At 45.5% G+C, this 22,110-nt stretch overlaps 1 long non-coding RNA gene across 4 annotated transcripts in view; it reads left to right on the forward strand.

Moving 5' to 3' along the window:
* The window catches only part of LOC144116057 (uncharacterized), a 31,511-nt gene that overhangs the window by 7,128 nt on the left and 2,273 nt on the right, over positions 1–22,110 (forward strand). For all 4 annotated transcript variants that reach the window (XR_013311703.1, XR_013311701.1, XR_013311702.1 and 1 more), the window contains 3 exons: positions 278–437; positions 18,087–18,243; positions 19,531–19,688. This is a non-coding gene — a long non-coding RNA (uncharacterized LOC144116057). The remainder of the gene's footprint in view (positions 1–277; positions 438–18,086; positions 18,244–19,530; positions 19,689–22,110) is intronic.

Below are 22,110 nucleotides of genomic sequence, written 5' to 3' on the forward strand. Positions count from 1 at the left end.
TTGTGCAGTTAAAGTTGCATGTTCTAAAATTCGAAGCAAGCAGTTGCCTTTTGTACTTCACACTGCTATCAGAACTCACCACTCTTGCATGACACCATCAACGTCAATGTGCAAGTCTTGTGTAGGTAATAAACGAAATGATTTCTTACTTTCTTGCTTCAACAGGCGTTAAAGCATACTGCTGTTGTTGCTGTGAAGCGTACAAATACAATTATTATCATATTCCTGGCTGCAAATATGGCTAAGAATTTTTATATGCGTGTTCGTCTTCCTTTAGGTGTATCTGAATTCAAGGTGGAGAAGGCAATGTATGACACCATGAAGGGAATCCCAAAGGATGCAGTATTTCACAAGAGAACTGCCATTCCCATCTGGTCAACAGAAGCAGTTGTACTATGCAGTTCCAGTGGCAAGTGCTCAGGAGGTGACAGCGGAAGGCAAGGAAAAGGTTCTCCACAAGGCTAAGCATAGAGGGCTGAGATAGTTGGTTCTGGGAAGAATTGAGACATCATTCCAGCGCACAAAAAATATGTCCGCTGTCCGTGGTGTCTATCCTCTTCGGTCGTGTATTTTTGTGCGCTGGAGTGTGAAAATGAATGAACTGAGAGGTAATTGCTAGCTGTAGCTGGATTTATATCAGGGGCATATACTCACTCCATCAGCGTATGTGAGAATTACGACTCAGGTTTGTTAGGGGTTTATAATATTAAAGCGCCAAACAAAGGATAATGCCAAACATACAAGGCGTGATCAAATAATTGTAGATGTTGTCTTCATGTGAAAGTTTATTTACAAGAGGTTGATTGATGGGTTCAGTTAACTCGTGTGAGGATAAAAGCAGCTTAAAAGCCTAGGCTCTATGTGCAGTGCGGCAGTGCATGATCAGTGAAATTACTCATAATGAACAACTTTTAGTGAATATGTACTTCTCATGCCATGGAAACAGAAGACGGACGGTACTTAGCAGTCATTTGCCCTGAAGCTTGGATTTTAGGTACTGAGGCCTAAGTGATGCTGATTCAGTATAGGCATTCGTGGGTGCCGCCACATTTGCCATCATCCATGAATCCTCTGGTTGCCTCTACTTAACAACGAAAATTTGTACGTTATAACTTGTAGCCATCACTGAAAGCATTTTGCATGGAAATAAGCTTGAATTGAATGCTAGCTGGCCTATTGCTTAACTGTCAGATGCCATGATGGAAGCGACTGTTAGAGTCCATCAAGTAGCCCACAATGAGCCCCTGTTTGCCCTTACCTTCTCTGCACTCTTGACTAGCTGTTATGCATAGAGTTTTACAAGTAACGTCCTAACTTTGGCTACTTCAGTTTACATGTAAAAAAAAATTTGGCTACTTTTTTCTCAAGCATAGGTGTGCTTGAGCGCTCTTTCGCTTGCTTTGCCGCATGCTTTGTAAAAATAGTTTGTAGCATTGAATATGACAAAGCATATCTTATCCACTTTTTTTCACGCTTAGCAGGGACGGCCCAGTGGGGCCTGTAGAGATGGCTCGAAGCGGTTGCAATACTTTCTTGCATACATGTTGGGAGGAATCATGCGACTTGTGAGTTATGCATATATGTGTGGCAGTAAACATTGCTACTTTGGAAAAGGCGCCGGTCTGCCATACAATGTCGGCGTAGCTTAACGAACCCCACTTGGTCTAAACTATTTTGGAGCCCTGCACTGCAGTGTCCTGAAGCCGTTATTGTTTTCTGCCTTGCTGTGAGAAGCGGCTCTTGCAAGTGATCTGCCTGCTTAGAACCAGTCAACTTGTTAAGCTTATTCACTTAACTCATAATCAACTCGGACATTGTTTATAACTGGAACCCTAACGTCTGGATGCACCAAAAGAAGTGCATCTCACTGGAAGACAGGGCGTGCTAGGCACTATAGTGGGCAATGCACAGTACGCAGAATCTAGTGTGGGTTTTGTATGTGTGCAAGTGTCTGCAGGTACTCTGCAGTCAACTGCACCAGAGGCTCAGGATGTGTATAGCAAGCTATACCTAAACAAAACTCATGTGCGCTCAGGCAGCTTTGGTTTTAATACATTCAGCAGGAAAAATAATCTGGCAGCATTTTTTTGCACATCTGTTGGGGTTTTACCAGTGCCAGAGTTCATCGCATCTTGTTTAAGGTTTTCCTTTCGAATCATTAACATTCCACCCTTGTCATTTTGTATGTGGCATTCAGCTGAAAATAAATTTCAGCAGTCGGTTTTTTATGCTTTGCTGCCACTTTTTTGGAAGAAATGAAGAGGAATGGCCTTCTAAATAGATGAAGCCAGCCATGCAGTGCTTTACAGTTCTGCACCCTGTGCGCATAAAAAGTTTCAATACATGTATTTTGTCATCCTGAAATATACTCGCATCTGATATTTTTTTTAGTCGAACTACATCTTATCTCCTTTTTGTGCCCATCTTTATGGGCATCCTGTAATCATTTCTGTAATTCCTTGATTTCTCTTATTTTTGTTTTCCGCAGCAGTAAAATTTCCATATCAATTTATTTGTCTAGGCTACCAAGTATTAGTATCTCTGAGCAACGCCTCCTCTAACTATATGCCTGTCAAATGGGCGGCGAGAGCCCTGTCGAACCCTCTCCTACCACCCTCTCAAGCGGCCGCTAGGTGCGCTGACGTCTGACACTACGTTCCCCTCGTGGTGCTGCGGTGTGCCGCACTCGTGGTGCTGTGGTGTGCTTATTGTGTGCGCTTGCTTCTTCCAAGCTTTTCGAGGCTTCTCTAACGCTTAATACTGCAATTATGCGGTATTGCTGCGTGCCATTGTGCACGCAGAGTCAGCGTAAAAAGGAGCCAGGTGTATCGTTTCACGAGATACCCGCCGACCTCAACGCACGTGCACGGTGGCTCAAAGCGATTTCCAGGAAGGACTGGCAGCCAAATTCTAATTCCAATTATTCGGTAGTGTGCAGCCTGCATTTCAACGCATCGGACTTCAAAGATAATTGCAAGAACCGGCAGCTGAAACCAGGTGTTGTGCCGAGCGTTTTCTCTGGCTACCCTTCATACATGAGAAAGGCTCCCGCAACCGCAAGAAGTGATGCCAGCATTCGGAAACGTAAGCGAGAGCATTCAACAGACGGTTCGTCAAAGCTATGCTCGGTCAACTGGAGTATCAGCGGAACGGCTACATCAAGCATTGCCTCTCTAAGCAGCGAAAGTGGATGTATTCCGTACAACAGAAGGCAAGTTGGATATGAGTGTGCCTTGGCCAACGGAGATGAAAGTGCAGAGTGGTGTTCCTCAATCAGCACAGCGACTCCGGACGCTGTGCACGCTCAAGGCAGCGGCAAGGACACAGGTGAGGCAGATGCTAATTTTGCAAGTCTTATAGAACTGCCACAGACCCAAGTTTATGCAGCGCGCTCCTACGGTGTGCAAACGTCAAAGACATCATGCTCTTCTAGCGCTTTTGTCGAACGGAAACGATGGCGGGAAAAAGAGCGCACACTCAAAAAAAGGAATGAAATGCTTCAGAGGACTGTAGATTCCTACAAGAAAGAGCTTCAAAAACTCAGAGCAAAGCTACGTGAACGCATTTTTGGAAGTTGCATCCGATGCGCGAGAGGGAAATATGAAGGCGACATTTCTTCTGGACCAGATAAAAATCTACAAGAAGAAACGGCCAGCGTGGTCAGAGCAAACAGTGAGACATTTCATCATTTTAAGGAACTTGTCTGCCAAGGCTTACGAACATCTAAGGTCCGAGGAGCTGCTGAAGCTTCCGTGCCGAAATACCCTGCAGAAATATATTGGCATTATATCTGGAGAAATCGGATTTAGTGAATTGGTGCGCTGTCGGCTACAAGCAGAACTTGAATCGCTACACAGTACGGAGGCTAAAACATGTGGACTTGTTGTGGACGAAATGAGAATTCAACAGAAGCTGAAATATCATAGGCAAAGAGACGCTTTTGTTGGTGAAGTTGATTACAGTTCTGACCTACAGCACCTTGTTCCTGAATCAGAAAACTGCACTCTGGCTAACTCTCTCTTGTGCTTCCTGCTTTGCGGTCTGCATGGGAGATTCAAAATACCAGTTGCTTACTTTTTTACAAAGGGATGCACCGGCGAACAGCTCGCCACTTGTATTCGCCACGTCATCCGAAGAGTAGAAGATGTGGGATTTGATGTCTTGCGTCTTGTCACCGCAATGTCGTTGCGATGGATATATTGTGCAGAGGGCAGGCGAAAGCACTTGCTCCTCATCCCTCTAATCCCACGAAACCTCTATTCCTTGCCTTCGACCGAAGTCACATTGTGAAAAATATAAGATCGCAATTCCTGGCCCCCGCAGGGGGGCGCCTGCAGCTTGCAGGCGTCGCGACGGTGAGTGGCGACACCGCGGGTTCCCGAGCATCCGCAGGGACATCCCCGCAAGGGGATGATGGTGAACTGTGCATCACCACGGACCCGAGCACCCGCGCCTCACCGTGCGTGGCATCGCCGTGTCCGGGGAAAAGGGGATCCTGGTGGTTGAGCCGATGCCGAGCGTTTGGACCCTTAAGGCCCCTCGGCGGAGGCAACACACCACTTTGGCCCCAGCTTCCTGTAGACGGCACCTCCGGCCTGACCCGACCGGGGGAAATCGGCAGTCTTCTTTTCCTTATCCTCCCCTCCATCTTTTACTTTCCTATCATCTTTCTTACAACTCTCCTGTCTCCTCCTCCTTCCTTGGTTTTTTCCTTTTTCCTGGCGGCTAGGGTTAACCCTGTGTGGCGAACTATCCTGGGTTTCGTCATATTCAGTTATATCAATGGTGTACAGCTGGCGTGGGCAGGACTTGTTTTCAAGTTCCTGTCCTGTCCCCTAGTTGGGCTCCATGGTGGGCGGCTGGCACCAAGGCCGAAGAACAAAATTTTTTATGGCTTCCTCCCTGCTTAATAATGATCGCCCTCTGAAAAGAGGACGGACCGATGTCACAACACAGTTTTTCAGCAAAAAAAAGACAACTTTTCCGAAGTACCACATCGTCCACAGTAAAGAAACAGAAAAGCCAGCCAGACAAATATCCCCGTTCCTTGTTTCAAGAGTTCTTACAGAATCCCTGGGCCCTCAGTACAAAGTCACAAAGTTGGCTTGTGGTGACCTCCTCCTCGAACTGCTCGACATAACTCAGATTTCAAAGCTTGCAAACATTGAAACTTTTGGCGATATTCCTGTCTCTGTTACACCGCACAGATCATTGAACACAGTACGTGGTGTCATCTCAGATAATGATTTCCTGCACCTAACAGAGGAAGAGATGCTTGAAGGACTGAACCCTCAGAATGTTACCAACGTCCACAGAATTACAATCCGCAAAGACAACAAAGAGATTCCGACAAAACACCTGGTCCTGACGTTTGCCTCATGCACCCTACCCGAGTCAATCGAGGTAGGCTATGCAAAAATCTCCGTTCGCCCTTATATCCCCAACCCTAGACGCTGTTTCAAATGCCAGAAGTTCGGTCACGGCTCCCAGAGCTGCCGCGGCCGCAACACCTGTGCTAAATGTGCCTCCAATGACCATCAATCAGGCGGCTGCGACGCCGCGCCACGCTGTGCAAACTGCGAAGGCGAGCACGCTGCTTACTCAAGGTCTTGTCCTGCCTGGAAAAAAGAAAAGGAAATCAATACAATAAAGACAAAAGATAATATCACTTTTAAAGAGGCAAGAAAGCGTTATGCAATGTCGCAAGGCACTTTCTCCTTAACACCCCACACAAACTTCGCCGATGTGGTGCGCGGGCGCGGCGCATCACACCGGTCTCAGGCACCTGCCCAGTTCACACCTAGTGAGGCTGAGGCAGGGCCATCCGCGCCCCTGGCAGATGCAGCGAGAGCTGCTATGCCACCCCCAACAACGGGCCGGCCGTCCTCCAAGTCGGCAGCCCGCAAGGCTTCCCCCGTTCGGGAGAAGTCTACCACCCCCCTGCCCGCGGGTTCCCCGCGGAACTCCAGCGCCTCCATGGAGGCGATGGATACAAGTCAAAGCTCGCCTCGGTCGCAACGGCGACGGGGCTCTCTTGACCGGAAAAAAGAAAAAACCACGATAACAGGCCCTCAACAAGGAGGGACCTGAGGTCTCAAAACACTCCTCCTTAAAATAATCATGGCGTTCCTTATCCACTGGAACTGCCGTGGAATTTTAAATAACTACAGCGATGCAACAGATCTCCTACGCTCTATGTCTCCTGTAGCACTGTGCCTTCAGGAGACCAATTTGGGACCTTTACAAAAAAATATTTTTAAGAATTATAAAGTCTTTCGCCGTGACCGTGAGCAGGCAGATAGGCTCTCTGGAGGTGTTGCTGTCGTTGTTAAGAGCGGTGTTGCAACACGTGAAATCCAGCTGCAGACGAATTATGAAGCCATTGAAGTCACCGTCATTAGCTGTAAAACAATTACCATACGTTCAGTATACCTTCAGCCACACCTCACAGTAACACTTCATGACCTAGAATCACTTTTTAATCAGCTACCAGAGCCATATCTGGTAGTTGGGGATTTTAATGCACACTCCCCTTTCTGGGGGAGTGAACAGACAGACACTAGGGGCCGTATATTAGAAGATTTTATTCTGTGCAATAATGTTTGCCTACTCAATACAGGCAAACCCACATATTGCTCTCCAGCCGCAGGAAAAATGAGTTGCATAGATTTATCTTTTAGCTCTTCTTCCGTTTTTACCGATTTTAAGTGGGATGTTCTCGATAACCCGTACGGAAGCGATCATCTTCCGGTAATGATTAACTTTTCATCGCCACCATCAGTCATCCCTAGTAAACCACGCCGTTGGAAACTACACCTAGCCGACTGGCAACTATTTAGAGAAAAGGCTAGCCTGGAGAAATTATTTTCAAACAGTCTTAACGTTGACGAACTGAATGAAATTTTTACAAGCTGCATTATTGATGCTGCGTGCCAAGCTATTCCGCAATCGTCAGGAATAGTACGACAAAACAACAAGGTATGGTACACGCAGGAATGCCGGGAAGCAAAAAAGAAGCAAAATAAAGCTTGGGGAGTTTTTCGAAGATACCCAACTCAAGATAACCTCATCAACTTTAAAAAGACGAGCAAAAGCTCGGTACATCCGCCGAAATGCCGAAAGAACATCATGGAGAAGCTACGTATCATGCATAAATAGTTCAGTTACGTCCAAAAAAATGTGGGAACAAGTCCACAAGTTTAACAGAAGCTTTTCTCCTTACACAATTCCTTTCTTAACAGCTCCAGGTACACAGACAAATATAGAGGAACAGGCAAACATCTTGGGAGAACATTTCTCAAACATTTCTAGTTCTTCACACTACACAGAAACATTTTTAAAGCATAAACATGCAGTGGAGAAACATAGACTTCCAACAACGGGCTGCACAAAAGAACCGTACAATGGTTTAATAACACTCCAAGAAATAAACGAAGTTCTCTCGGCCGGAAAAAAGACAGCACCTGGCCCTGACAATATACATTACGAAATGCTAGCACATCTTTCCCAGCCATCTGTGGAGGCGCTCTTGAAGTTTTTTAACCAAGTGTGGGTACTCGGAAGGTTGCCGAAAGCCTGGAAGAAAGCAGTTATTGTACCATTCCTGAAATCTGGAAAACAACCAACATCCCCTACTAGTTACAGGCCGATAGCCCTTACCAGCTGCCTTGCCAAATCATTCGAAAGTGTGCTGAATAAAAGACTAACTTTTCTGATTGAATCTCTTGAGCTTATTGACATCCATCAGTGCGGTTTTAAGAAAGCATGCTCAACAACAGACCACTTAACTCGCCTGGAAAATACTGTCCGAGAGGCTTTTATACACAGACAGCACTGTCTTGCCGTCTTTTTTGACCTCGAGAAAGCATACGACACCACCTGGAGGTTCGGCATCCTTCGTGACTTAGCAGATCTTGGCATCCGTGGCAGGATGTTGAACTGCCTGAAGGACTTCCTTTCCGACCGCTCATTTCAAGTGCGCCTAGGATCAACCGTGTCCAGGGGCTTCGTTCAAGAGAACGGGGTTCCTCAGGGGTGTATTTTGAGCACGACATTGTTTGTTATTAAAGTAAATTCCATAGCCAAAGTAATACCGAAGGCCATTATGTATTCCGTCTATGTTGACGATCTGCAAATAGCTTGCACATCCTCAAACCTGGTAACAAGCGAGAGACAAATACAGCTGACAATGGATAAACTGGTGACCTGGGCAGACGAGAATGGTTTCCGGTTTTCCACACAGAAAACCGTGGCCATTCTTTTCTCTATGAAGCGAGGCTTACAGGCTGACCCATTTATACACCTGAACAAAACACAGCTACCGGTGAAAAATGAGCACAAATTCCTAGGCGTAACCTTTGACAAAAAGCTCACTTTCCTGCCTCATATAAATGCACTGAAAAAGAAAGCCTCCCGATCCCTCAACATACTCAAAGTACTGTCACGAAAACATTGGGGTGCCGACAGGACATGCCTTCTAAAAATTTACCGCTCTGTAGTACGCTCTACCCTTGATTATGGATGTATAGTGTATGGGTCAGCGAGACCATCATACCTTAAACGACTAGATACAGTGCATAACTTGGGTTTGCGTCTCTCCACTGGTGCTTACAGGACATCACCCATTAACAGTCTTTATGTAGAAACCAACGAACCGTCACTCGAGGACCGAAGAACCATGCTCACGTGCTCGTACGTTATAAAAATCCGTTCGCTTCCCAAACACCTATGTTACTCCATAGTCACAAAGTGCCCATCAAGAACACTTTTTAACAACAAACCACAAGCTATCAGGCCACTCCTCCTGCGTTTTGAAGAGATGTGTCAAAACCTCGGAGTACTGGACACATTACCTGCCATTGCTCGAAGACGAGCTCCACTGCCTCCATGGCACAATTTTCCGTCAATCTGTGATTTTACCCTTACGCAGTTCCAAAAAAAACAAACTCCAAAACAACATATAGTACAGGAATTCCTTGCACTCGAAGAAAAATACAGTAGTTTTACGGACTTTTACACTGACGGTTCAAAAACGAATGTTTACGTAGGAAGCGCAGTGGTGCGAGGAAATTCGGAGACAGCAATGCGACTTCAACAGTGCGCATCCATCTTCAGCGCAGAATGTTACGCAGTATGTGTGGCAACAAAAAAAATATTAAATGAGAACCGCAAAAACACTATTATTTACACAGACTCTTTAAGTGTACTTACAGCCCTCCACTCTAGAAACGCAACCACTCCCATACTTGGGGACATCATACACAACATTGTAACAGCAACAGCTCGAGGACAAAACATTAAACTCTGCTGGGTCCCGAGCCACGTCGGAATAAAAGGAAATGAGAGAGCAGATTTGTGTGCCGCTCAAGCTCGGGGCAAAGAAATAAAAAAAGTAGATATACCCTTTAATGACTGCATGAAATTAGTTCAACAGAAATTAAGACAAAAATGGCAGTCGCGTTGGAAGAGCGAAGTGAATAATAAACTGCACTTTGTAAAACCAGTTTTGGGTGAATTTAAGTCATGTGTGCACCAGGAACGTTTTAAAGAAGTGGTTTTATGCCGTCTGCGAATAGGCCACACGCACCTCACGCACAACTTCCTGCTAACAAAACAAGATAAACCTGGTTGCGAGGAATGCGGAGAAGAACTTACTGTTAACCACATTCTATTCTCATGTGTGAAACTAGAAAAACTAAGAAAAAAGTACTTCACTCAATTTTATCATGAATACATTCCTTTTCACCCAACATTGCTCTTAGCTGATAATGCCATTGTTAACATACCCTCCGTTTTTAGCTTTTTAAAAGCAGCGGGCACCCCGCAGGGGGGCGCCTGCAGCTTGCAGGCGTCGCGACGGTGAGTGGCGACACCGCGGGTTCCCGAGCATCCGCAGGGACATCCCCGCAAGGGGATGATGGTGAACTGTGCATCACCACGGACCCGAGCACCCGCGCCTCGCCGTGCGTGGCATCGCCGTGTCCGGGGAAAAGGGGATCCTGGTGGTTGAGCCGATGCCGAGCGTTTGGACCCTTAAGGCCCCTCGGCGGAGGCAACACACCACTTTGGCCCCAGCTTCCTGTAGACGGCACCTCCGGCCTGACCCGACCGGGGGAAATCGGCAGTCGTCTTTTCCTTATCCTCCCCTCCATCTTTTACTTTCCTATCATCTTTCTTACAACTCTCCTGTCTCCTCCTCCTTCCTTGGTTTTTTCCTTTTTCCTGGCGGCTAGGGTTAACCCTGTGTGGCGAACTATCCTGGGTTTCGTCATATTCGGTTATAGCAATGGTGTACAGCTGGCGTGGGCAGGACTTGTTTTCAAGTTCCTGTCCTGTCCCCTAGTTGGGCTCCATGGTGGGCGGCTGGCACCAAGGCCGAAGAACAAAATTTTTTATGGCTTCCTCCCTGCTTAATAATGATCGCCCTCTGAAAAGGGGGCGGACCGATGTCACATCCCAGTTTTTCAACAAAAAGAAGACAACTTTCCCTAAGTACCACATCGTCCACAGTAAAGAAACAGAAAAGCCAGCCAGACAAATATCCCCGTTCCTTGTTTCAAGAGTTCTTACAGAATCCCTGGGCCCTCAGTACAAAGTCACAAAGTTGGCTTGTGGTGACCTCCTCCTCGAACTGCTCGACATAACTCAGATTTCAAAGCTTGCAAACATTGAAACTTTTGGCGATATTCCTGTCTCTGTTACACCGCACAGATCATTGAACACAGTACGTGGTGTCATCTCAGATAATGATTTCCTGCACCTAACAGAGGAAGAGATGCTTGAAGGACTGAACCCTCAGAATGTTACCAACGTCCACAGAATTACAATCCGCAAAGACAACAAAGAGATTCCGACAAAACACCTGGTCCTGACGTTTGCCTCATGCACCCTACCCGAGTCAATCGAGGTAGGCTATGCAAAAATCTCCGTTCGCCCTTATATCCCCAACCCAAGACGCTGTTTCAAATGCCAGAAGTTCGGTCACGGCTCCCAGAGCTGCCGCGGCCGCAACACTTGTGCTAAATGTGCCTCCAATGACCACCAATCAGACGGCTGCGACGCCGCGCCACGCTGTGCAAACTGCGAAGGCGAGCACGCTGCTTACTCAAGGTCTTGTCCTGCCTGGAAAAAAGAAAAGGAAATCATTACAATAAAGACAAAAGATAATATCACTTTTAAAGAGGCAAGAAAGCGTTATGCAATGTCGCAAGGCACTTTCTCCTTAACACCCCACACAAACTTCGCCGATGTGGTGCGCGGGCGCGGCGCATCACACCGGTCTCAGGCACCTGCCCAGTTCACACCTAGTGAGGCTGAGGCAGGGCCATCCGCGCCCCTGGCAGATGCAGCGAGAGCTGCTATGCCACCCCCAACAACGGGCCGGCCGTCCTCCAAGTCGGCAGCCCGCAAGGCTTCCCCCGTTCGGGAGAAGTCTACCACCCCCCTGCCCGCGGGTTCCCCGCGGAACTCCAGCGCCTCCATGGAGGCGATGGATACAAGTCAAAGCTCGCCTCGGTCGCAACGGCGACGGGGCTCTCTTGACCGGAAAAAAGAAAAAACCACGATAACAGGCCCTCAACAAGGAGGGACCTGAGGTCTCAAAACACTCCTCCTTAAAATAATCATGGCGTTCCTTATCCACTGGAACTGCCGTGGAATTTTAAATAACTACAGCGATGCAACAGATCTCCTACGCTCTATGTCTCCTGTAGCACTGTGCCTTCAGGAGACCAATTTGGGACCTTTACAAAAAAATATTTTTAAGAATTATAAAGTCTTTCGCCGTGACCGTGAGCAGGCAGATAGGCTCTCTGGAGGTGTTGCTGTCGTTGTTAAGAGCGGTGTTGCAACACGTGAAATCCAGCTGCAGACGAATTATGAAGCCATTGCAGTCACCGTCATAAGCTTTAAAACAATTACCTTATGTTCAGTATACCTTCAGCCACACCTCACAGTAACGCTTCATGACCTAGAATCACTTTTTAATCAGCTACCAGAGCCATATCTGGTAGTTGGGGATTTTAATGCACACTCCCCTTTCTGGGGGAGTGAACAGACAGACACTAGGGGCCGTATATTAGAAGATTTTATTCTGTGCAATAATGTTTGCCTACTCAATACAGGCAAACCCACATATTGCTCTCCAGCCTCAGGAAAAATGAGTTGCATAGATTTATCTTTTAGCTCTCCTTCCGTTTTTACCGATTTTAAGTGGGATGTTCTCGATAACCCGTACGGAAGAGATCATCTTCCTGTAGTGATTAACTTTTCATCGCCACCATCAGTCATCCCTAGTAAACCACGCCGTTGGAAACTACACCTAGCCGACTGGCAACTATTTAGAGAAAAGGCTAGCCTGGAGAAATTATTTTCAAACAGTCTTAACGTTGACGAACTGAATGAAATTTTTACAAGCTGCATTATTGATGCTGCGTGCCAAGCTATTCCGCAATCGTCAGGAATAGTACGACAAAACAACAAGGTATGGTACACGCAGGAATGCCGGGAAGCAAAAAAGAAGCAAAATAAAGCTTGGGGAGTTTTTCGAAGATACCCAACTCAAGATAACCTCATCAACTTTAAAAAGACGAGAGCAAAAGCTCGGTACATCCGCCGAAATGCCGAAAGAACATCATGGAGAAGCTACGTATCATGCATAAATAGTTCAGTTACGTCCAAAAAAATGTGGGAACAAGTCCACAAGTTTAACAGAAGCTTTTCTCCTTACACAATTCCTTTCTTAACAGCTCCAGGTACACAGACAAATATAGAGGAACAGGCAAACATCTTGGGAGAACATTTCTCAAACATTTCTAGTTCTTCACACTACACAGAAACATTTTTAAAGCATAAACATGCAGTGGAGAAACATAGACTTCCAACAACGGGCTGCACAAAAGAACCGTACAATGGTTTAATAACACTCCAAGAAATAAACGAAGTTCTCTCGGCCGGAAAAAAGACAGCACCTGGCCCTGACAATATACATTACGAAATGCTAGCACATCTTTCCCAGCAATCTGTGGAGGCGCTCTTGAAGTTTTTTAACCAAGTGTGGGTGCTCGGAAGATTGCCGAAAGCCTGGAAGAAAGCAGTTATTGTTCCATTCCTGAAATCTGGAAAACAACCAACATCCCCTACTAGTTACAGGCCGATAGCCCTTACCAGCTGCCTTGCCAAATCATTCGAAAGTGTGCTGAATAAAAGACTAACTTTTCTGATTGAATCTCTTGAGCTTATTGACATCCATCAGTGCGGTTTTAAGAAAGCATGCTCAACAACAGACCACTTAACTCGCCTGGAAAATACTGTCCGAGAGGCTTTTATACACAGACAGCACTGTCTTGCCGTCTTTTTTGACCTTGAGAAAGCATACGACACCACCTGGAGGTTCGGCATCCTTCGTGACTTAGCAGATCTTGGCATCCGTGGCAGGATGTTGAACTGCCTGAAGGACTTCCTTTCCGACCGCTCATTTCAAGTGCGCCTAGGATCAACCGTGTCCAGGGGCTTCGTTCAAGAGAACGGGGTTCCTCAGGGGTGTATTTTGAGCACGACATTGTTTGTTATTAAAGTAAATTCCATAGCCAAAGTAATACCGAAGGCCATTATGTATTCCGTCTATGTTGACGATCTGCAAATAGCCTGCACATCCTCAAACCTGGTAACATGCGAGAGACAAATACAGCTGACAATGGATAAACTGGTGACCTGGGCAGACGAGAACGGTTTCCGGTTTTCCACACAGAAAACCGTGGCCATTCTTTTCTCTATTAAGCGAGGCTTACAGGCTGACCCATTTATACACCTGAACAAAACACAGCTACCGGTGAAAATGAGCACAAATTCCTAGGCGTAACCTTTGACAAAAAGCTCACTTTCCTGCCTCATATAAATGCACTGAAAAAGAAAGCCTCCCGATCCCTCAACATACTCAAAGTACTGTCACGAAAACATTGGGGTGCCGACAGGACATGCCTTCTAAAAATTTACCGCTCTGTAGTACGCTCTACCCTTGATTATGGATGTATAGTGTATGGGTCAGCGAGACCATCATACCTTAAACGACTAGATACAGTGCATAACTTGGGTTTGCGTCTCTCCACTGGTGCTTACAGGACATCACCCATTAACAGTCTTTATGTAGAAACCAACGAACCGTCACTCGAGGACCGAAGAACCATGCTCACGTGCTCGTACGTTATAAAAATCCGTTCGCTTCCCAAACACCTATGTTACTCCATAGTCACAAAGTGCCCATCAAGAACACTTTTTAACAACAAACCACAAGCTATCAGGCCACTCCTCCTGCGTTTTGAAGAGATGTGTCAAAACCTCGGAGTACTGGACACATTACCTGCCATTGCTCGAAGACGAGCTCCACTGCCTCCATGGCACAATTTTCCGGCAATCTGTGATTTTACCCTTACGCAGTTCCAAAAAAAAACAAACTCCAAAACAACATATAGTACAGGAATTCCTTGCACTCGAAGAAGAATACAGTAGTTTTACGGACTTTTACACTGACGGTTCAAAAACGAATGTTTACGTAGGAAGCGCAGTGGTGCGAGGAAATTCGGAGACAGCAATGCGACTTCCACAGTGCGCATCCATCTTCAGCGCAGAATGTTACGCAGTATGTGTGGCAACAAAAAAAATATTAAATGAGAACCTCAAAAACACTATTATTTACACAGACTCTTTAAGTGTAGTTACAGCCCTCCACTCTAGAAACGCAACCACTCCCATACTTGGGGACATCATACACAACATTGTAACAGCAACAGCTCGAGGACAGAACATTAAACTCTGCTGGGTCCCGAGCCACGTCGGAATAAAAGGAAATGAGAGAGCAGATTTGTGTGCCGCTCAAGCTCGGGGCAAGGAAATAAAAAAAGTAGATATACCCTTTAATGACTGTATGAAATTAGTTCAACAGAAATTAAGACAAAAATGGCAGTCGCGTTGGAACAGCGAAGTGAATAATAAACTGCACTTTGTAAAACCAGTTTTGGGTGAATTTAAGTCATGTGTGCACCAGGAACGTTTTAAAGAAGTGGTTTTATGCCGTCTGCGAATTGGCCACACGCACCTCACGCACAACTTCCTGCTAACAAAACAAGATAAACCTGGTTGTGAGGAATGCGGAGAAGAACTTACTGTTAACCACATTTTATTCTCATGTGTGAAACTAGAAAAACTAAGAAAAAAGTACTTCACTCAATTTTATCATGAATACATTCCTTTTCACCCAACATTGCTCTTAGCTGATAATGCCATTGTTAACATACCCTCCGTTTTTAGCTTTTTAAAAGCAGCGGGCGTCCTCGACAAACTGTAATTTTTGAACCACTGGTTCCCTTTAATACACGATACACCTCAGCCACTTTCTCATTCCTGAGAAGTAGGCTGAGGCTTTTTATTTGATTGGTTGGGAGCCTCAGGATCCTTGCCTAGCCAAGGATAGCCGCTAAGGCTGCCTGACCTTCTTTAAGGCTTTTACCTTTAGCGATTTCCAAATTTCTTCTCTTCTTTTACTAGGCAGCACAATGTTTTTAGGTCATCTACGCCATCGGCATTTTTTGATATTCGTAAACATTCTACAGAAAGCCAGTTCTACACCTTGAGTTTGGCGCATGATGGCCTTAGCTGCCTATGTGCCATAAAACCCAACACACAACACACAACAGCAATTCCTGGCGAAAGATATTGGTGGCTCGCAAGAAATTTCTTCCAAATATTTAAGACATTGTACAGAATGCAACAGGACTCGACAATACGGCCGATACGGTTCCTTACGCGCAAGCACTTGTATCCCTCAAACATTGAAAAAATGAATGTGCGGTCAGCCGCGCAATTGTTCAGCGCTCTAGTAACAGCAGCGTTAGGCTACCTGAAGGCCGAGGCTGGCCGTACTTGTGATGCAGAGTTCGCTACAGCAGGGCCAACAATATACTTCATGAAAGTCATGCAGAAGTGGTTTACTCTCATGGATGTGAGCAACTGCCAAAAGCACATTCATCGAAATGATCCTGACGAACGTCAATTCACATCAGTTGATGAGAGACTGAGATGGCTTGAATTCGAATTTCTTGCTTATATGGAGGAACTCAGAAAAAAGAGCAAACCTGAGAACTTTCTCACAAAGGAAACCTACCATGCACTCATGATAACAACGAAGTCGAATGTCGAGTGCATTCGACATCTGCTTCTTGTCAGAAAGTTCGAGTTTGTGTTGACGAGAAAAATGTCAAGTGACCCAATTGAGTCCTTGTTTGGATTTCTGCACAGAAGTGCCGGGTGCAATGATGCGCTGGATGTGAAAAGTGCTGTACATGGGCTGGAGAAGATGCTCAAGACTGGGATTGTTGCTGCTTCGAGTGATAGCAACGTGCAGAGTTCATCCTCTTTCTCAGCCAAAAAACTAATTCCAGCTAGCCAGCACTACCACCCACTCAATGAAGAGATGGAGAAGATTCTTAATGTGGCAGAGGATAAACTGCATGACCAATGCATCAGCAAAATGCCGATGGTTTCAAACCCGGACGTGGCCAGTGTAGCTTTAATAGTAGGGTTCATCGTTCGTGCAGCAAGTGAGCTAATCCCATGCGGAAATTGCATTTCGCTCCTGCAGGCGCCTAAAAGCAACAATCCCCTACACGGTCTCATCGCTCACCAGGACCGAGGAAGACTTTACTACCCGAGCGAGGAGCTGGTAAATGTTCTGAAAGGGCTTCGGAGATTTGCTGATACCGTGCTCAACAGACAGAGGCTCTATTTAAAAGCCGTTAGAAGTCTGCGTCGATAGAAGCGTCCGGGCTCTCATAGAACTTCCTGTGCTCCATTGCGAAAAGTGCGACGAAAAGCAAAGACAGATGGTTCTGCATCTCATCGCAAAGAAGTTTATGAAGCCCATTTTCACGAACTATGCCGTTGGAGTGACGGACAGAAACAGGGCGACAAAGCTTCTTGAGCGGAAACCATTGTCCCGAAAAGTGTTGAAGCTTTAGCTGGCCAACTCTGTGAAGCCGTGATGATGTTCTCCATGACGAAGTAGAATATGCGCAATCATTTTACTTGCCCACAGTAAGGGTGAAATAAACACAGTTTATACGCGTACTTGAGTCTCTACTACGCGACGTCCTTCATTTTTGCATGTTTATCGAACCAGACCGCTCGCTCTTCTTCCTGCATGTTGCCGCGCCGGTACTGCAAGCTCTTTATAATTTACTTGGCATTGATGCGAAATATATTTAACATCTACATGTGATAATCTGCTTGCAGCCACAACAAGTGGTTAAATTTTAATGCCCGAAATGTTGAACGAGAAGTCGTTGCTGCGCCCCGCCCATTGGAACGGCCCTTCCCGACACATAGAAGTGCCGCGCGAGACAGTGTCAGAGCGTGGCGCCACCCCTCGGTGAAAGCGCGCAACTCCGCGGCGGAGCGCCAACAATGGGAGAGCGAGCCGTCTGCCTGGCATCTAGTTAGAGGAGGCGTTGCTCTGAGCCTCCTAATGAATCAAATTACCAGAGATGCTAGAGTGCTGTTGATTGTCTCAGAAAGCCTGACTGTGTTAGAAGGACTGTCATGCTCAATATCAGCTGCAATGCCAAAATATGATAGGAATTCAGATTATGATGCATGCGTACCCAACTATGTTGTAAATATATGCAGTTAGCTATGAATACAAAAGAAAAACACAACGCAATAATTCACATTTTCATTCACACAGCATGATGATGAACAGGGGCAAGGGAGGAGGCACCTCAGTGTTTTTCCGTGTCTTCCCCTTTGTCCGTGTTCATCGTTTTACTGTGTGAATGAAAGTGTGAAATACTTGCTCATCCAGACACTGATTTCAAGCAAATTAATGCAAGTGGGGTGCTTTATGTGAGTAGCATTGATTTACTATAAAGCAGAAGACAGTTGATTTACTGCAGAAGCATTGCAAGTCGTATTGAATGTGTACTGTATGTTTGCACCACTTAGCTAAATTTAATAGCAGTATTTGCTGGTTGTCTTTACACTGTGATTATTATAGTGTATTTCACACAAATTCGTGATTTTGTTCTGTTGTTCTTCAGGCATTGTGGCTACACAGCTGAAGTCAAGCTGCTATCAGGGAAATTCAACCTATTCGACTTTGTCAGAAAAGATGCACGCTATGATGCTAGGGGCCTCCATCTTGGCTATTCTGCCAATTTTGTCTACCAATGAAGCTAAGGATGCTATTGTGCAAATGTGAGCATTTTTTCTTTCTTTACGATACGTGCTTGCTCTTAGTCTTCGGCAAGAACAGAAATGATGTGGTTATGTGCATGCTCCAGTGTACAATCATGTGAAAAATTATGATGCTGCGAGTGTGTGCCACACTATGCCTAACTGCGTGCAGGTGCCATGTGATGAAATGCTCGTGCCATCAAGGCCGGCGCAGCGAGATTGATGGATGTTAGTGCACCTGACTCGACATCAGGAGTGCTTGCCGTTTTACACCATTTGGCATGCATTCGCTGGGATCTCTTAATTTTTCTCACGATAGTATGTCCAAACTCACAGCATCTCAATCAAGACATTCTATGGTATACCAACCACACCAAATCGAATGGTACACCGACCACACCAGGAAACACTAAACCAAAGCACACCAGAGCCGGTATCAGACAACCGGGTCACAGCACAGAAAAGCAGACCAGGACACACTAAAGCACACCACACTTCGCCACATCAGGACCCGTGTCTGAAAATCCTGGCCTGGTCGGAGCACCAGACACGGTCACACCAGAACCCGTGTCTAAAAAAGCCAGTTTGGTGTAAACACCAGAAACGGGCTGGTGTTTTTTCGACTGGGTATATGGCATTTCTTTCAATTGTGCCTATGAACTACTGGCAACGTATTGATTCCTTTTAATATAATTTTGATGCATAGTGTTTTGTTCAGCTGTAGTTTAATTTGAGCCCTCTACATATGGTGAGTCCACTTCAGATTAAGTTGGGACTTCGACATTGCCTCATGTTGCATTTGGATTTGTAGACCTGAAAGCTTCATTTTGTACAAGTGTATTTGAAAGAGGATTTGCTGTATATAATATCTAGCCTACTACAAGAAATTAGCACAAGCATTAGCCTTGCTGTTCATAGTGGCAGCTGGCGGTTATGTTTACATTACTCATTTAGCTCCAGACTACAATTTTGCCATGGTTCAAGGTGGCCTTAAAGTAATGGCTTCACTTTTTCCCCCTTATTTTATTGTTTGGGAAGCGTATGCCATTGAGTCGTGCATAAAAGGAAGTTAATATGATGATGCAAAGATGGGCGTTTAGAAGACAGCAGAGAATTCTGTTATCATAAAGCTGAGTCACACCACTGTGATCATAGGTCTCTTTGAGTCCTCTGTATTATCCTGTTCTACATCCTTCTGATTTTTTGTTTACTTGCACATGGTTCCTCGAAGAGGGAGTTTTATGAATGGTTCAGTGTATGGTTTTCATGGCATAATTCACTTTGTATAATCTGTATAATCTGTCTCAGATCAAAAAGCTAGCACTCTTTGGGAGTGAGCCAGCTGATGAGGCTACAAGACTTATTATGAAGACTAGTGAAGACTCCTGTGGCCCTTATGTACACATTGAAGGGGCGGGGCGAAAAAGAAGCATTTAAGAACCTACGGCTGCACAGCGCAATTTTTGGTGAGTACATGTGAATCTTCTGAAGGTTATAGACACTTTGTGAACACACCATCTAATTGCAGGAAAAAGCTACTTTCAATCTACCTGGTGTGGTTGTCAGCACTTCCGTTATCAATTACTGAGTAGCCATCAAAATTTAAAGGACTATAGGTACCAAATTTTTGCTTGTGCGTTTTCTTCTTTCAAACCATGCGTTAGACATTCTATACATGTACGACCACTAAATAATTTATTATTTAATTTCATAGTGGTGGTTCAAAAGTGCAAACACACACAGACCAAGAGACGAGACACACAAACCAGCACTGATCTTACAACTGATTTTTTTATTAGGAAGAAGCACGTCACATATATACACACGGAAAAACAGCGCACATGTGCGATGTCAACAAGACTCCTAGTGCTAGTAAAAGGTAAAAACCGCTTTAAAAGCAAGTGTGTATCTGCAGAACCGCTACCCACTATGTAGCATATTGATTTCTCGAAGCAATAATGTAACAGATGGCGTACTCACGCACCCATTACTTTTTCTGATAATATGAAACGCCTCAGCTACTTCTCTAGTGCGCTGGTCAGAATTAGCGAACAAGACATCAGTATCGTCAAAAAATGGCGTACATTTGCACGTGAAACAATGCTTAGCTAGGTTAGTTTCTTTCTTAAAGAATTAGCGTGCTCCATAAGCCGCACGTTAACGCAGTGGCCAATCTGGCCTATGTAGGTAAGGCCACAGGACAGGGATTTGATACACTACGCCAGTCTTACAGGGAACATATCTATTTTGTAATGGGACCGACAGGCGCAGCACAGCGAAGAAGCGGACGAGTTCAAGCGGGACAACGAAGAAGCAGATGAAGTGCAGCTGGGTTTTTTCGAACGACGCCTGTGAGTGTGCCCGTCGTGTCGCCGGTCAACCAAGACCAACCGACCTGTACTTCAAATAAACGCCTTGACAATTTTCATTATTTATGTTGCAAGCATTTCTTCTGCGCCCTTCATGCTTTCTTTGAACTGCCGTCCCACTCTTTCTAGCTTGTTAGGTGCAGGGTACAGAACCTTTACCCTATGCCTGCTCCCCACTCTTTTTAATCCGGTGCGACAGCGTGTGGACGTATGGCATAACCACTACCTTTCTTCTCTCTTCTTCCGAACCCTTTTCCAGCCCCATGGTACTTGCAGACGGTTTCAGCTCATGGGGGCCTGTCTGCACTCGAAACGAGAACTGAGTCTCGGAAACCAGCTTCCCTACATCTGTCTATTTGGGCTAAGAGACTAGGCATCATTTTATGGTAAGATTTCTTTACTGCCATGCCTAAGCATCCCGTAACGATGCCACTTTTTACAAGCTTTGAAAGAAAGGACTTGTAATTCAAAAGGGACTTTTCACTCCTAGGGGAATACTGCCAACAGACATGGTTGAGCTCGAAAGAGAATTTTAAATCAAGAAATTGCAAGACTTTTTCTTGAGGGTCTTCATGTGTTAACTTCAGCCCCGACCCATTACGTGCAAAAATATCAAGAACATTTGACACAAATTCGGGATTCACTGACCTAGCCAGCACCAAGTGATCGTCCACATAACAGAAAATGCGTATGCAATAACCGGCTAGATCAGCCTCAGCTTTCATATTAACCTGGCTCAGATAAATGCTACTGAGAATGGGAGCTACCTTGGCACCTATGCACACACCCCATTTTTGCATATAAGGTCGACCATCCCACTCAACAAGCGTGTTACTCAGGTAGTAAGGTAACAGTTCCAGAAAAGAACCTGTTGTGATTCAACACTCATTTTTGAGGATTCAACACTCATTTTGGAGCACGCATTCATTGTTGTCCTCTGTAATACATTGCTGAACATACTGGATTAGTTCAAAGTGTGGAACAGAATAAAACAAATCAACCACATCCATGCTTGACCCATCACATAGTGCCAGGCTCTCATTTCGGTGAAAATCAGCTACTGCCTCAGAATTAGGTACGAGAAACGGATCCTTTACGCGAAGTGACGACAAATGTTTGCAAAGATAGGAAGACACAACCAACTGCCAAGAATCTGTCTCAGAGACGATTGCGCTTGAAGGAGCGTTAGGCTTGTGCGTCTTAACACTAAAGACAATTTCTAGCACCGATGTTCAGAGGAGGCGATGACTTTACTTCGGAAGTTTTAAGTATGAAGGTATAGCAAAGAAAGTGAAGGAAGCTGAACAATCGGCGCTATAAATTTTCTTTAGTGCTAAGATGCACAAGCCTAAAGTTCCTTTCCGGGCAAGCGTATCTGAGCACAATTCTTGGCAGTTGTTTGTGTCTACCTATCTTCGCGAACATTTGTCGTCACTTCGCGTAAAGGATCCGTTTCTCGTACCTAATTCTGAGGCAGTAGCGGATTTCCTCCGAAATGAGAGCCGGGCACTATGTGATG

Source organism: Amblyomma americanum, chromosome 1, assembly GCF_052857255.1.
Source record: "Amblyomma americanum isolate KBUSLIRL-KWMA chromosome 1, ASM5285725v1, whole genome shotgun sequence".
NCBI classification, from domain to species: Eukaryota; Metazoa; Arthropoda; class Arachnida; order Ixodida; family Ixodidae; genus Amblyomma; species Amblyomma americanum.